Raw genomic sequence first — 17,068 nt, 5'->3', positions numbered from 1 at the left:
TGTTTTTATTGGAAAATAGATTCAGAGACTAAAGTAGACTCCTATTTTATATGAAAATAGACTGAGAATGAGGAGTGCTGCTGTCAAAGGGCAATGAAAATAATTAAACTTTAGAAAATGAAGTTTTCTAGCTCAAGCATGTGTGTGTGCACGCTCAGTCACTCAGTTGTATCCAACTCTTTGTGACCTCATATACTATAGCTCATCAGCCTCCTCTGTCCATGGGAGCCTTCAGGCAAGATTACTGGAGTGGGTTGCCATTTCCTACTTCAGGGAATCTTCCTGACCCAGGGATTGAACCCGCATCTCTTGTATCTCCTACACTGGCAAGTGGATTCAACAAAATTGCCCTTTGTCTACCTTTTTGTTCTAGTCAAGTCCTCAGTGGATTGGATAACACTCATCCATATTGGTGAAGGAAATCTAATTCAAATCTCTTCCAGAAACACCTTCACAGACACCTAGAAATAATGTTTTACCAGCTATTTGGACATCTCTTAGCCTAGTCAAGCTGGCACATAAAACTAACCCTCACATTATGCCATTTGCCAATACACCAAAACACACACAAACGTACACATACACAATGAAGAAAAATAAACTCAAGCACAATAAATTAATATATTCAAAGATATAGAGGTTTATTAAAATTAATTTAAACATTTATCACTTGAGGTGTTTGTCAAAATTGTAAGAAATTTTAAAGACTATATGATATCAGAGGAAAAGCTTAAAAAAATTGTGGAACTTTCCAGAGGATTTCAGTTACTCTAGAGGAGGCTTGCAGAATATGATCTCTTTCTTTCTTTCTTTTTTTTTTTTTTAAGACAGTTTAGGATGTTGTAGACATTTAGAATAGAAAATGGATTTATTCATAGGAAAACTCAAGAAGACAGATCCAGGAAGCCTAGGTGGACCAATTAGTTGAGTTTCTCTCAAAGTTTCTCAGTAGAACCCATATGACCAGTATCTTCTGCAACAGGATGGACGGCAGCAGCCATACCCATACGTGCCATAGCCACAGCCTAGGCCACCATAGCCACAGGCTAGACTACCATAGCCACACCCATAACCACAACCCAGGCCACTGTAGCCATAACCCAGGCCACCATAGTAGTTTCCGTAGTAGCACATGGTTTCAGGAATGGAGGATTTGCTTGAAGAGCAGGGAATCTGTCTCTACAGTCTGAATATCACCATCTGCACATGTCCTCTTATATGCACCCTCCACTGTGGGTGGGACACATCATAGGGCTTGTTGATCACATGTATCCTATTAATTTACATTAGTACACTTCCTGAATCTTTGCTTCATTAGGCAGTCATAAGAAAGATGACTTTGCTATTGAGTCAGCTTTTCTACAGTCAAATCATGTGCCTTTCATATGCTTTCCTTAACCTCATTTGAAAACCCTCACTCACCATTTATTTATTTAGCATAGCCACTATGTGACTATTATCCAGTTTAAGCAGTGACAGGGTTCTAAAATGTTGATACTTAAAATTATATCATTAATTCTGCATTTGTTATGTGAGGATCTTCTACAAAGTGAAAAGTAGCTTTCTTACCAATAGAGCTTATTTTATTAGAGTCAGGTAAGTTTTTCCATAGTTATTATTTACCTTAACAAGTAAATTTCATGCAGGCTTAAAAGCAAATAGAATAGTATTTTGAAGTATCTTAAACATATCCTCAGGACTTAATAACTGTCAATATTTCACCATTAGTTCCTTGTTTCCCCATGTGCCTTTTGTAGGTATTGTTATTTTTGCCAAATATTTAAAAACCAATCCAAGACAATGTATCATTTTTTTCTTATAAATATTTTGGTGTATGGCTCCATCACAAATGAGTTTAAAAGTATGTCTATTAACATAATACTATCATCACAGAGATGAAGTTTTTTAAAAAAGATTTCTTAGCATCCTCTAATCTTAATTTCATGCTCAGATTTCCTTGATTGGTTCACAAATTTATTTATTTATAGTCAGTTTTTCATGTTGGGACTCACATTATATTTAGGTATAATAATGTCTCTAAACTCTCCCGAAATATATAAAAGTCTCCAGTCCTTTTTAAAACATTTTTTGAGTATGGTATATTATTGTCTTATAAAATTCTTAAGTTTTGGATGTGGCTGATGGAGAAGGAAATGGCAAAACACTTCAACATTCTTGCCTTGAGAACCCCATGAACAGTATGAAAAGGCAAAGTGATAGGATACTGAATGAGGAACTCCCCAGGTCAGTAGGTGCCCAATAGGCTACTGGAGATCAGTGAAGAAATAATTCCAGAAAGAATGAAGGGATGGAGCCAAAGAAAAAACAATACCCAGTTGTGGACATGACTGGTGATAGAAGCAAGGTCCGATGCTGTAAAAAGCAATATTGCATAGGAACCTGAAATGTCAAGTCCATGAATCAAGGCAAATTAGAAATGGTTAAACAGGAGATGGCAAGAGTGAACGTCAACATTCTAGGAACCAGTGAACTAACATGGACTGGAATGGGTGAATTTAATTCAGATGACCATTATATCTACTACTATGGGCAGGAATCCCTTAGAAGAAATGGAGTAGCCATCATGATCAACAAAGAGTCCAAAATGCAGTACTTGGATGCAATCTGAAAAACAACAGAATGGGTCTCTATTCATTTCCAAGGCAAACCATTCAATATCATGGTGATCCAAGCCTATGCCCCAACCAGTAATGCTGAAGAAGCTGAAGTTGAATGGTTCTATGAAGACTTGCAAGACCTTTTAGAACTAATACCCAAAAAAGATGTCCTTTTCATTATAGGGGATCAGAATGCAAAAGTAGGAAGTCAAGAGACACCTGGAGTAACAGGCAAATTTGGCCTTGGAGTGCGGAATGAAGCAGGGCAAAGGCAATAGAGTTCTGCCAAGAGAACGCATTGGTCATAGCAAACACCTTCTTCCAACAACACAGGAGAAGACTCTACACATGGACATCATCAGATGGTCAACACCAAAATCAGATTAATTATATTCTTTGCAGCCAAAGATGGAGAAGCTCTATAAAGTCAGCAAAAACAAAACCCGGAGCTGACTGTGGCACAGATCAAGAACTCCTTATTGCCAAATTCAGACATAAATTGAAGAAAGTAGGGAAAAGCACTAGACCATTCAGGTATGACCTAAATCAAATCCCTTATGATTATACAGTGGAAGTGAGAAATAGATTTAAGGGACTAGATCTGATAGTCAGAGTCCCTGAAGAACTATGGAATGAGGTTCGTGACATTGTACAAGAGACAGGGATCAAGACCATCTCCATGGAAAAGAAATGCAGAAAAAGCAAAATGGCTGTCTGAGGAGGCCTTACAAATAACTGTGAAAATAAGAGAATCAAAAATCAAAGGAGAAAAGGAAAGATATTCCATTTGAATACAGAGTTCCAAAGAATAGCAAGGAGAGATAAGAAAGCCTTCCTCAGCAATCAATGCAAAGAAATAGAGGCAAACTATAGAATGGGACTTCCCTGGTGGCTCAGATGGTAAAGTGTCTGTCTACAATGCGGGAAACCCGGGTTTGATCCCTGGGTTGGGAAGATCCCCTGAGAAGGAAATGGCAATCCACTCCAGGACTATTGCCTGGAAAATTCCATGGACAGAGGAGCCTGGTAGGCTACAGTCCATGGGGTCACAAAGAGTCAGACACGACTGAGTGACTTCACTTCACTTCACTTCAGTTCATAGAATGGGAAAGACTAGAGATCTCTTCAAGAAAATTAGAGATACCAAGGGAACATTTCATGCAAGTTCAGTTCAGTCACTCAGTCGTGTCTGATTCTTTGCGACCCCATGAATCGCAGCACGCCAGGCCTCCCTGTCCAGCACCAACTCCCAGAGTTCACTCAGACTCACGTCCATCGAGTCCGTGATGCCATCCAGCCATCTCATCCTCAGTCGTCCCCTTCTCCTCCTGCCCCCAATCCCTCCCAGCATCAGAGTCTTTTCCAATGAGTCTACTCTTCGCATGAGATGGCCAAAGTACTGGAGTTTCAGGCTTAGCATCATTCCCTCTAAAGATATCCCAGGGCTGATCTCCTTCAGAATGGATTGGTTGGGTCTCTTTGCAGTCCAAGGGACTCTCAAGAGTCTTCTCCAACACCACAGTTCAAAAGCATCAATTCTTCGGTGCTCAGCCTTCTTCACAGTCCAACTCTCACATCCATACATGACCACAGGAAAAACCATAGCCTTGACTAGATGGACCTTTGTTGGCAAAGTAATGTATCTGCTTTTGAATATGCTATCTAGGTTGGTCATAACTTTTCTTCCAAGGAGCAAGCGTCTTTTAATTTCATGGCTGCAATCGCCATCTGCAGTGATTTTGGAGCCCCCCAAAATGAAGATGGGCTCAATAAAGGACAGAAATTGTATGGACCTAACAGAAGCAGAAGTTATCAAGAAGAGATGACAAGAATACCCAGAAGAACTATACAAAAAAGATCTTTTCCATCCAGATAGCCACGATGATGTGATCACTCACATAGAGCCAGACATCCCAGAATGTGAAGTGAAGTGGGCCTTAGAAAGTATGACTACGAACAAAGCTAGTGGAGGTGATGGAATTTCAGTTGAGCTATTTCAAATCCTGAAAGATGATGCTGTGAAAGTGCTGCACTCAATATGACAGCAAATTTGGAAAACTCAACAGTGGCCATAGGACTGGAAAAGGCCAGTTTTCATTCCAATCCCAAAGAAAGGCAATGTTAAAGAATGCTCAAACTACCACACAACAGCATTCATTTCACATGTTAGTAAAGTAATGCTCAAAATTCTCCAAGCCAGGCTTCAGCAATACATGTACTGTGAACTTCCAGATGTTCAAGCTGGTTTTAGAAAAGGCAGAGGAACCAGACATCAAATTACCAACATCTGTTGCATCATGATAAAAGCAAGAGAGTTTCAGAAAAGCATCTATTTTAGCTTTATTGACTATGCCAAAGCCTTTGACTGTGTGGATCACAATAAACTGTGGAAAATTCTGAAAGAGATGGGAATACCAGACCACCTGACCTGCCTCTTGAGAAACCTATATGCAGGTCAGGAAGCAACAGTTAGAACTGGACATGGAATAACAGACTAGTTCCAAATAGGAAAAGAAGTACATCAAGGCTGTATATTGTCACCCTGCTTATTTAACTTATATGCAGAGTACATCATGAGAAACGCTGGGTTGGAAGAAGCACAAGCTGGAATCCAGATTGCCGGGAGAAGTATCAATAATCTCAGATATGCAGATGACACCACCTTATGGCAGAAAGGGAAGAGGAACTAAAAAGCCTCCTGATGAAAGAGGAGAGTGAAAACTTGACTTAAAAGTGAACATTGAGAAAACTAAGATCATGGAATCTGGTCCCATCACTTCATGGGAAATAGATGGGGAAACAGTGGAAATAGTGTCAGACTTTATTTTGGGGGGCTCCAAAGTCACTGCAGATGGTAATTGCAGCCATGAAATTAAAAGATGCTTACTCCTTGGAAGCAAAGTTGTGACCAACCTAAATAGCATATTAAAAAGCAGATACATTACTTTGTTAACAAAGGTCCATCTGGTCAAGGCTCTGGTTTTTCCAGTGGTCATGTATGGATGTGAGAGATGGACTGTGAAGAAAGCTGAGTGCAGAACTGATGCTTTTGAACTGTGGTGTTGGAGAAGACTCTTGAGAGTCCCTTGGACTGCAAGGAGATCTAACCAGTTCATCCTAAAGGAGACTAGTCTTGGGTGTTCATTGGAAGGACTGATGCTGAGGCTGAAACTCCAATACTTTGGCCACCTCATGGGAAGAGTTGACTCATTGGAAAGACTCTGATGCTGGGAGGGATTGGGGGCAGGAGGAGAAGGGGACGACAGAGAATGAGATTGCTGGATGGCATTTCCGACCCTATGCACATGAGTTTGAGTGAACTCCAGGAGTTGATGTTGGATGGCGAGGCCTGGCATGCTGCTTTTCATGGGGTTGCAAGAGTCGGACACGAGTGAGCGACTGATCTGAACTGACCTGATGTCTTCCTGGTTTTTCTTCTCATATATTCCTCTATTCCTTATATCATCTCTCTCCTGGCAGGTGAAAGTAAAGTGTTGATATAATTCTGGTCATTTCCTTCTTATTTTTGATAAAAAATACTTTATAGGTGCTTTGTGTACTTTCTTTTTTATAATATTAAGAGGCACATGGTATGTTTGTCTTGTTTTTCATATTTAATAATATTGGCATTGCTAGTTGGGTTCATGTTACAATCTTTCTCATTGACTTTCATCTACTAATTTTTACACTTGATTATAGTTACCTAGATTCATTATTGCTAGAAATTCTTAAATTATTTTTAAAGTTTTATCATTCCATTTCAGACTATTCTACCTGTAGCCCAGACTGCCATAGTAGTTGCTGCTAAAATGGTTGTTATTAGTGGAAGTTTTCACTGAGGAGCAGAAAATGAATTTCCTGACTTTGAGTGTCACCATCTGCAAAGGACATTTTATATAAGTAATTTTAAATAAGTAATAGATGGGATTAGCCACAGACAACGTTGACCTCATATTTCAGGTTAATTTACAATAGAGCTTCTTATGAATCTCTGTTTCTTTCATTATGTGACGTAATTTCCCCAAGCCATGAATACTTGATAACGATGCTTGGGTTCTTGCGATCTAGTCACTTGTATTAAGGGAAGATTCTATTCTATTTTGAACAGTTTTGTCTATTCTATGTGACCTACATTTGTTGTTCAGTCCTTAAGTCATTTTTATCTCTTTGAGATCTCAAGGACTCCAGGTTTCCTCTTCGTTCACTATCTTCCGGTGTGCTGTGTGCTTAGTCTCTGGAGTGTGCTCAAATTCATGATCACTGAGTCGGTAATGCTATCTAACCATCTCGTCCTTTTGTCCCCTTCTCCTTTTGCCTTCCATCTTTCCCAGCATCAGGGTCTTTTCCAGTGAGCTGGCTCTTCGCATTAGGTGGTCAAAATTGTGGAGTTTCAGCTTCACTATCAGTCCTTCCAATGAATATTCAGGGTTGATTTCCTTTAAGATTGATTGGTTTGATCTCTTTGCAGTCCAAGGGACTCTCAAGAGTCTTCTCCAGCATCACAGTTTGAAAGCATCAATTTTTCAGCACTCAGGCTTTGTTATGGTTCAACTCACATCCGTGCATGACTATTGGATGTGACCTACATAAAATGTATATTTAATATCTTGGGTAAGGTGCTATATAATTCCATGAAACATATAAAACATTACTGTGTTTTTTCCCCCATTTCCATTTAAAGAATATTAACTTCCAGTACATAATCAGATATGCAGTGGACAGTTGGAAATGGAAAGTTTTTGAAGTTCTATGTCTATAAATTTTAAGAACTGTTTTCAGTTAGAGCAAAATATTTTTCACACCAAAATGTTTTTCATTGACTAATGGCATTGACTAATTGACTAACTACAAATACAGTTCTCTCCTACTATTAATACGCCTGTTCTTTCAATATGATTTTAATTTTTTCAATGTATGTTTGATCATATTTCATGAAGTTGACATTTACCCATGATATTAGCATTTATTTTATATTATATATTATTTTTTAATTAATTTATCATGGTTCCAAATCCAGAAAGCTTTTAATATATTTATTAGTACAAATTGATGGCATTTTATGCATTCATCTGCACAGTGTGATTAAATCCTATTGAAATAGATGTGGAAAATGAGGAAGTCTCAGTTTAATGATCCTGGTGGAGTTGTTTTCTCTGTAATCTTCTTCTTCATCACTGTGAGGTTCCTAGGGTTTCCTCTTACTTTTCTGGGTTGTCTCTGAAAGATACATGTACAGGTTAATTTATCAGTAGCCAGAGGGCCCTTTTGTATCCTAAGATAGATGTTATGCTTAGGAATCCACTGGATGTTCTTGCTGCATACAGAGAAATATTTCTTGTTTATAGGAGAGCATGCTACAGGTTTTCATGTTTAATTGAATATTTACTTTTTATAACTCAGCTGGGTTTTGTTTTTCTTGCCAACATCGGTTATATCTGTGCATGTTCAGTCACTCAGTCATGTCTGACTCTTTATGACCCCATGGACTGCAGCCCACCAGGATCCTCTGTCATGGGATTCTTTAGACAAGATTACTGGAGTAGATTGTCATTTCCTCCTCCAGGGGATCTTCCCAACCCAGAGATCAAGTTTGCATCTCTTGTATCTCCTGCATTAGCAGGGAGATTCTTTACCAGCCACCTGGGTAGCTCCTGGTTATATCTTTATGTGAACTAAAAAGGAGAGGTAGTATTTGTCCAATTGGCTGAAATCTACTGAAGCAATGGCGCTTGCACAGTATCACTTAAGAAGGTTATCAAGAACATATGAGAGAACTGATGACATTTTCAATCTAGGTATAAAAAGTAATTTTAGCTTATTATATTAGACAATTTTAAACACATAATGCAATTCTCTTATCAGAATCATCAGAGAGTGATTTGATATTTTGCACATGTCTTCCAGGTTCTCATGGCCTTCGGAAGGTAAGGTAAGATGGTGGAGTACAAACCCTCTTCTCTCCCACAGCTACTGAATTCACCTTTCCCTCCGAGGTTTCCCTGGGAAGGATATGAATGATACCAATTGGATGAAATAGAATTATTTGAGTGTTGAGGCTCTGGAGAAAGATAAATATATATACATTTGAATAGCCATGTTTTTTCACATGCTTTTAATTTTAAAATTAAACTCTCAATTTTAAAACAACTTTAAAGTCACATAAAGGATTAACAAAGAATTGTCAGCCTTATTCATTGATTCATTTATTTTCTGTTTATTCATTAAAAAAATCTGAAAATGAAAAGAACTTGATTTCTTATAACTGCCAGGCACTGCCTTTGGTGATGGAACCATGTAAATTTCATCAGTGGTGCTGTGTGTTCTTACTATTATTTGATTTGTCTTTCATAACATCATCACTGTAATATTTTTAGAAAGCCATTTGAGAAAACTCTATTATACTAGGGATACATGAATTAAAACATTTTTCATACTGAGAAAGTGAGACCTGACTTCTAGTACTTTATGGCAAACCATAAATGTTCTTATTGAATCTTATGACCCAGTTTTTAGAATAAATTTAATTTTGCAATTCTATATTAGTCTTAATAATATCTGTATCACATAACATATTGATATTTCATATTGTTAAAATGGCTTTGCCCCTACCAGTAATTTGGGGAAAAGTTTATAATTTTAAATGAAGGATGAAATGAAACAAAATGTCAAATCAAAATGAGTCTTCAACAGACTAATATTGAAATTATATTATTCTGATTTTGTTTCCTGATAGAGTCTTAAGGAAGGTTGCATTCAATATAAAAATAAGTTTGATAGCTTCAACAGAGAATTTGAAAATATAAAATTCAAAACTACTGTTCTGCAAAAGCAGTGATTTAATTTTGAATGCCTGCTGTGCTGAAGTGGTAATGGGGTGGTACTTTCTAGAGATTCTCAATGACAAAATAATGTGCAGACCTACTCTGTGCTACCATCACTCAGAGATGGGACATAGAGGATAATTTAAAGAATGTGAAGTGGAAAGTCTAAGCATACCACCAAGAAGTACAATCCTAAATATCCAAATATATAAAAGAAGGAAATGGCCAAACACACAAGTACACAGAATATGATGACAGGGTATAAGAGCACTGCTGTGACGTTTACACATTATTTCAAATCTTAGCCTGGGGGCTACTGTTTTAATATGATAATATGTAAATGGTTGCAGTGAGTACGGTTTTATTAAAAGCAAGTTTCGTTTAGAAATAACTTATTCTTATGTTTCAACTTCTTAACATATGGAGGAAGACAATGTTTCTGTCACAATAACACCCTCACACTTGTGCATGCAACAGATATTTTAAAAAGTCATGTTAGACGTGCAATGTTGTCAATACAGAAGATTTAAATTTTGCAATTCTATATTAGTCTTAATAATATCTGTATCACACAACATAATGATATTTCATATTGTTAAAATGGCTTTGCCCTTACCAGTAATTTGGGGAAAAGTTTATAATTTTAAATGGAGGTTGAAATGAAACAAAATGTTAAATCAAAATGAGTCTTCAACAGACTAATGTTGAAATTATATTATTCTGATTGAATTTTTTTTTTCCCGCATGAAGGATTTTTGTGTTTGTTGTTCAGTTGCTAAGTCGTGTCAAACTCTTTGTGATCCCATGGACTGCACTTAAGGCTTCCCTGTCCTTCACTATCTCCTGGAAACTGAAAGTGAAAGCATTAGTCACTCAGTTGTGTCCAATTCTTTTCCAACTGCATGAGCTGTAGCCCACTAGGTTCCTCTCTACATGGAATTCTCCAGGCAAGAATATTGGAGTGGGTTGCCATTTCCTTCTTCAGGGGATATTCCTGACTCAGGGATGGAACCTGGTTCTCCTGCATTGCAGGCAGATTCTTTACCATCTGGGCCACCACCACTGGCTCCTGGAATTTGCTCAGCTTCATGTCCATTGAGCTGGTGATGCTATCTAACCATCTCATGCTCTGCCACCCCTTTCTCCTTTTGCCTTTGATCTTGCCCAGACTCAGAGTCTTTTCCAATGATTGAAGAGGTGGCAAGAATGCACAGAAGCACTGTACAAAAAAGATCTTCACTACCCAGATAATCATGAAGGTGTGATCACTCCCACTCACCTAGAGCCAGACTTCCTGGAACGTGAAGTCAGGTGGGCCTTAGGAAGCATCACTATGAACAAAGCTAGTGGAGGCGATGGAATTCCAGTTGAGCTATTTCAAATTCTAAAATATGATGCTGTGAAAGTGCTGCACTCAATATGTCAGCAAAGTTGGAAAACTCAACAGTGGCCACAGGATTGGAAAAGGTCAGTTTTCATTCCAATCCCAAACAAAGGCAATGCCAAAGAATTCTCAAGCTACCACACGATTGCACTCATCTCACATGCTAGTAAAGTAATGCTCAAAATTCTCCAAGTCAGGCTTCAGTAATACGTCAACTGTGAACTTCCAGATGCTCAAGCTGGTTTTAGAAAAGGCAGAGGAACCAGAGATCAAATTACCAACATCATCTGGATCATGGAAAAAAGCAACAGAGTTCCAGAAAAAACATCTACTTCTGTTTTATTGACTATGCCAAAGCCTTTAACTGTGAGGATCACAATAAACTGTGGAAAATTCTGAAAGAGATGGGAATACCAGACCACTTCACCTGCCTCTTGAGAAACCTGTAAACAGGTCAGGAAGCAACAGTTAGAACTAGACATGAAACGACAGACTGGTTCCAAATAGGAAAAGGAGTACATCAAGGTTGTATATTGTCACCCTGTTTTTTCACTTATATGCAGAGTACATCATAAGAAACACTGGGCTGGAGGAAGCACAAGCTGAAATCAAGATCGCCAGGAGAAATATCACTAACCTCAGATATGCAGATGACACCACCCTTATGGCAGAAAGTGAAAAAGAACTGAAGAGCCTGTTGATGAAAGTGAAAGAGAGAGTGAAAAAGTTGGCTCAAAGCTCAACATTCAGAAAACTAAGATCATGGCATCCAGTCCCATCACTTCATGGCAAATAGATGGGGAAATAGTGGAAACAGTGGCTGACTATTTTTCTGGGCTCCAAAATCACTGCGGATGGTGATTGCAGCCATGAAATTAAAAGACACTTGCTCCTCGGAAGAAAAATTATGACCAACCTAGATAGCATATTCAAAAGCAGAGACATTACTTTGCCAACAAAGGTCCATCTAGTCAAGGCTATGTTTTTTTTTTTTCCAGTGGTAATGTATGGATGTGAAAGTTGGACTATAAAGAAAGCTGAGTGCCGAAGAATTGATGCTTCTGAACTGTGGTGTTGGAGAAGACTCTTGAGAGTCCCTTGTACTGCAAGGAGATCCAACCAGTCCATCCTAAAGGAGATTAGTCCTGGGTGTTCACTGGAGGGACTGATGTTGAAGCTGAAACTCCAATAATTTGGCCACCTGTTGAGAAGAGCTGACTCACTTGAAAAGACCCTGATGTTTGGAAAGATGAAGGCAGGAGAAGAAGGGGACGATAGAGGATGAGATGGTTGGATGGCATCACCGACACAATGAACATGGGTTTGGGTAGGCTCTGGGTGTTGATAATGGACAGGGAGGCCTGGTGTGCTGCGGCTCATGGAATCCCAAAGAATCGGACACGACTGAGCGACTGAAGTGAGTCTATTCTCATACTCAGAGTAATAATTGTATACAGTAACAGGAGAAATATTTTGTTTGATAATGGAAGATATTTCAGATGATTAGTCAACTGAGATGAAACAGTAAAATTTCAAGGATTCTTTCCTTCCTAGTAACCTGGAAATGAAATAATCTCTATTTCCTAAAAATAACACAGAAAGTGGAGTCAGGGAACTCAGGAGTCCTGGAATGTCTCTAGTAGTTTCTCAGTAAGATCAGTAGGACAAGTATCTGCCTTAGCAAGGTGGATGACACCTGTCAAAGCTACACCTGCCTTAGCCATAGCCATAGCCACAGCCTGGGCCACCAAAGTAGTTGCTGTAGAGGCACAAGCTATCAGAAGTTGCAGGTTTAATGGAAAATCAAGGAACAAGTGTCCTCAGTCTGAATATCACTTTTCCCAGGGCCTTTTATACGCCTTCAGTGGTGGGTAGGGCAAATCATAGGAAGGTGCTGAGTTGGTAATTCATGACAATTTACATAATATGTGTGTGTGCTAAGTCGCTTCAGCTGTGTCTGACTCTTTGCTACTCTATGACCATAGCCCGCCAGGCTCCTCTGTCCAAAGGATTCTCCAAATATGAATACAGGAGTGGGTCGCATGCCCTCCTCCTGGAGATCTTTCTGACTTAGGGATCAAACTCGAGTCTCTTACAACCCCTGCAGTGGGAAGCAGGTTCTTTACCACCAATGCACCCAAAGCCCAAAATATGTAATTTGAATAATAAAACTTTCTTAAGCTCATTTGATTTTATCAAAGAGACTCTCATAGGCTAGATTTTATTTTTCTTTCAGGTTAGGCTTCTTAAACTAAAGTATAAGACTCCAGTAATAAATCTTTACTACATTTTCAAAACTGCATCAAAGCAGGATAGTTAGTGAAAATTCCTAGACCTGGTTTTATGGAATTTTTACAGAATGCTGACTCTTCATGTGGGTTTATAAGTGCATGGGCAGATAACTTAACTAAAGTAAGAATTCTGCCAAAATGCTTATGTATTTTTTATATAATTTCTCTCCTCAATGGAAATAGTCCTTCAACTTTTCATAATGGATATACTGACACATTGCATGTTTAAATGCTACTATAAAAGCACCTGTACTTTTATCTGAAATTATGCTTCTTTTTGTTATTTTTAGGAAAATGTACAACCTTTTTATAGAATAAAACATTGGCTTATGTATTTGCTCTTCTTGTGTGCTGCATGCTAAGTTGCTTCAGTCGTGTCTGACTCTTTGCAACTCTATGGACTGTAGCCCCCCAGTCTCCTCTGTCCATGGGATTCTCCAGGTAAGAATATAGAGTGGGTTCCTTTGTCCTCCTCATGGGGATCTTTCCAACCCGGGGATCAAACCCGTGTCTCTTACATCTCCTGTATTGGCAGGCAGATTCTTTCGACCACTAGATCCAAAAAATGTGGAGATATTGGAAGCTTTGTACACTGTTTTTGGTAATATAAAATGTTGTAGCATGACAGTTGTTCAAAAACATAAAAATGGAACTAATATATAATACAACAATCCCACTTTTGGGCATATAACCAGGTATGTAGTCAAAAGAATTGAAATTAGGATCTGGAAAAGATATCTGCACTCCCATGTTTAAGGAAGCATTATTAACAATAGTAATGCCACATAAGAAATCCAAGTGTCTATTGATGGATGAGTGTATTAAAAAAATGCAGTATAGATATACAGTGGAATATTAGTCAGCCCTAAAAAAGAAGGGCTTCCCTGATGGCTCAGTGGGTAAAGAATCTATTTGCCATGCAGGACCACAGGAGACATGTGTTTGGTCTTTGGATCAGGAAGATCCCCTGGAGAAGAAAATGGCAACCCATCCCAGTATTCTTGCCTGAAAAATCCCATGGACAGAGGAGCCTAGCAGGCTACAGTCCAAAGGATCACAAAGAGTCAGACATGACTGAATGCCTAAGAATACACACATATTAAAAAAGAAGTAAATTCTGCCTTTGTGACAACATGGTTGAATCTGGAGGACATTTAATTGCTAAGTGAAACAAGTCAGTCTCAGAAGGAAACATAGAGCATAATTCTTATATGAGGCATCTGAAATAATCAACTCATAAAGTAGAGTGGAATGGAGGTAGTCAAGGGCTGGGGGGAGAGGGAGAAACGAGGAGTTGCTACCCAAAATGTATAAAGTTTCAGTTATACAAGATGAGTAAGTTCCAGAGATCTGCTACTCTACATTGCACCTGTAGTTAGCAATACTGTCTTGTGTGCTCAGAAGTTTGCTAAAAGTGTAGATCTCATGTTGAGTGTACCTACCTCAATAACAATAAGAGAAAGGAAAGGGCAGGAGGAATCTTTTGGAGCTGAAGGATATGTTTATCACCTTGGCTGTGATGACAGTGTCACAGGTTTAGTCATATGTCAAAATTCATCAAAGGGTACCCAGTCCTTTAAGCATATGCAGTTTTTCTGCATATCAAGTACACCTCAGTAAAACTATTAAAACTATTAAAATTGATCTTTCTGCAGAGATTGGGCAGGATTTTTTTGCTTTTCTCTATCACAGCATGTCAAATTTGTTCCAAAGTAGGGTTCCTCTTCCATCAGCCTAAGTAGAGGTCTGAGGACGCCTCCATCCATCCCCCTGCCCCTCCACACTGCTCTGCCTTTTCAGTGTTCTATTGCTCTCACAGTTGTCCTCGGGGTCTGGAGTGAGCTGTCCTCCCAAGGCTGCTGGGTATCAGCACAGGGAACACATAATTACTCATGCACGTATTGAATTCTGTTCTGAAGGCAACTATAAGGAGAGTGCGCCATGGAGATAAAAAACAGTATTCACTTGTGAGAAAATAGGTTCTATCTTCGTACATTTAGTCCATTATTAATTAAAAAGTAGTTTTGATCTGCCCTACCTCCATATTCAGAGTCATATAATTCTTGTCTTCAATCTCTTTGCAGCCATAGCACCGTTGAGTGAGGCCTGAGAAAGTCGCTTTTCCTCTTATAAAGCTGTGTTCCATTCTGAGTACGCTACTGAGAGCACACAATGAGACAATCAATACTTTCTGGGTGAAATAACATTATTTGCACAACAAGACTCTGAAGATAGTTTATATTCCTACTTTCTCATCATCTGTTAAAGTAAAATATGAAATTCCAGGGAGACATTTTATGACATTATTCAGTGTCCTTAATTTATTTGTTCAAAATATTTATTAGACACTATGTACCAGCCACTCTTCTAGCTACAGGATTTCAATCCCTTATTTGCGATTAATATCTTTTTTATTATTCATTATTTGATCATGTGTCAGTTATTCAAGGTCCTTTGAGAAAAATCCACCATCCCACAGGAAAAATTGGAGGAGAATTCTTTAAAGCAGTTGCTGAGACAATGAAATAGGACTTCTTATAATGTAAAGTGTTATACTGTCGAAAGTTCTGCAAGGAATAATAAATTTTTTGAAATATCTGGAGTGCTTCTAGCCATATGTGTTGATATCTGAGAGTACTGTCTGGATGATGCCTGGAATATTCAGATGTTCTGCTCTTCACTGATGTCTTATTAATGGAGATTTCTTTTCCTCACTTGCCTCGGGAAGAAAGCTAGGGTAATTTAGAAAAGTCATTTTGTTTTATTCAAATTGGAAGTGAAAGAACAACATGAATATCCCTTACGCAAGTGAAAGGTGGTGATCTAGCCTGCTGAAACATTGTTTACCAAGAAGGGAGCCAGGGGCTTTTTCTGGTAGATCTCATTACTAAAATGTGAACAGACCCAGCAAAGATGAAAGTATGCATTGTATTCTTTTTCTGTTAAATTCAGAGGAAGAGCAAGAAATAGGAGAGGAAGAGTAAACCATTTACACGACCCTAAGGCACAAACCTGAAGATACAAACTAACTGCAGAATTTTTGAAAAACAAGCCAAAGATAGATACTTGTTGCATATGTCATAGAAAATAGGGCTATTATTGTGTGACATGCCATTTAATGTGTTTACATATGAATAATAATGCTTCCTATAAACACAGTTTTTATACTCATGTTGTTATAAAGAACTGATGGTCATAGCCGTACTCTTTTAGAAAATGATTTTCTCCGAAAAAGAAAGCAAACAAAGGAATATCCAAATGCAATTTCCCACAGAGACATGCAGATTAATGTAAACATAGTAAAATAATACTGAATATGAGAAAATAAGTTCATTAAAAATTAACTTAACATTGTTGCATATGAAAGATATTGATCAACAGTAGAAAACAAATATATTGGTGTCAAAGATAAACTATCTATAATTTTTAACACATTCCTGGCTATTTTCATCAGCTGAGAAGTATATCAGATTTGAACTTCATGTTTTCCAGGTTAACCTTGGATAAGCTTGTCATAGCTCCTATAAAGGATGGAATTATTCTTGTGATTGGCTTCCCAATGACAGTAAAGAATCTGCCACAATGCAAGAGACACAGGAGACACGGGTTCATTCTCTGGATTGGGAAGGTTCCCTGGAGAAGGAAATGGCAACCCACTCCAGTATTCTTGCCTGGGAATTCCCATGAACGAAGAGTCAGATATGACTTAGCCACTAAGCGCTCACACACATTCTTGTGATTAACCACGGAAGCAGACTGAGGAATCACAGATGAAGGAGTCCAGCAGACTGTGTTGCTCTGGACACACCTCAGTAGAATCCACAGGGTCAGTTGCTTTAGCAACACAGGCAGCAGCAGCCATGGTATGGGTTCCACCATACCTATGGCCAGGGCCAGAGCCACACCCCAGACCACCTTGACGATTGCTATAACAGTGCCTGGTATCAGACAGAC

The sequence above is a fragment of the Oryx dammah genome, unplaced genomic scaffold (assembly GCF_014754425.2).
Source record: "Oryx dammah isolate SB20612 unplaced genomic scaffold, SCBI_Odam_1.1 HiC_scaffold_2, whole genome shotgun sequence".
Classification (NCBI taxonomy): Eukaryota; Metazoa; Chordata; class Mammalia; order Artiodactyla; family Bovidae; genus Oryx; species Oryx dammah.
Note: the sequence above shows the minus strand (reverse complement) of the source record.